The sequence below is a fragment of the Mobula birostris genome, chromosome 9 (assembly GCF_030028105.1).
Source record: "Mobula birostris isolate sMobBir1 chromosome 9, sMobBir1.hap1, whole genome shotgun sequence".
Taxonomy (NCBI): Eukaryota; Metazoa; Chordata; class Chondrichthyes; order Myliobatiformes; family Myliobatidae; genus Mobula; species Mobula birostris.
In genome coordinates, this window is record NC_092378.1 from 104547464 (window position 1) to 104548677 (window position 1214).

The following is a 1214-nucleotide window of genomic DNA, read 5'->3' on the forward strand; positions in this document are numbered from 1 at the left end:
TACTAACTCTGTAGTTTTCATGTTCATAAATATACTATCTTTAATTATATGCCGTGTGCGGTCTGTTACTACATGGCAACGAGTTGTAACAGGGTAGCAAATCACACAACATTCACACAAACCGGGGCTCGGGTGGGAGAGACATCTCAATCTCACGGATTTGGCCTGGAGCATGTATACCTCAGATGTAGGAGACCAGAGAACGATGGGTTTTTGGATGCTGAGTTGGGAAACTACCAGCGAGGGCTAACAAGCCAGCCCCTGAGACGTCCGGGGAAGAAAAGGGTTGCACATCTTGCCACACAAGTGTTAGAACAGAGAACAGTACAGCACAGGAACAAGCCCTTTGGCCTAGGATTGAGTCTGGATCAGCATAGCTGTGATACAGCAGCTCTACTAACTATGCCAGTACTACCAAAAACAAAACATTACACGCAGTGGCCACTTTATTTGGTACAGGAATGGAAGCCTGTGTGATCTTCTGTTGCTGTTGTAACCCATCCACTTCAAGGTTTTATGTTTTGTCCATTCAGAGATGCTCTTCTGCACACCACTGTTGTAAAGTGTAATTATTTGAGTTACTTTTGCATTTCTCTGAGCTTGAACCAGTCTGGCCATTCTCCTCTAATCTCTCTCATTAACAAGGAACACCATTCTTTGTAAACTTTAGAGACTGTTCTGTGTGAAAATCCCAAAAAATCGGCAGTTTCTGAGATACTCAAGCCACCCTGTCTGGCACCAATAATCATTCCCCAGTCAAAGTCACTTAGATCACATTTCTTCCCCATTCTGATATTTGGTCTGAACGACGACTGAACCTCTTGACCATGTTGGCATGCTTTTATGCATTGAGTTGCTGGCACATGATTAGCTGGTTAGATAATTGCATTAATGTAAAGTGAATTTAATAAAATGGCCCCTGAGTATGACTGGAAACTCTGCAGAGTCCCTTCTCTAAATCAGTTAACAACTTTTTGAATTTTAGCTAAGAACAAAAGACAGGCTGGTATTTATCCTCCTTCGGAAAAAGAAGGAAGTAATTAAAGTTGATAAAATTATTTAGAGGCCTTAATAGGAAGGACTTGTTTCCTAGTACTGGAAGAAAACGCCCCACCCCCACTTCTCAAAGGGCAGTAAAGACGAGAATAAACTCTAACTACATTAAATATAATTGAAGGTGTGCTTGATAGACACGGTCTGTTGCACCACTGCTG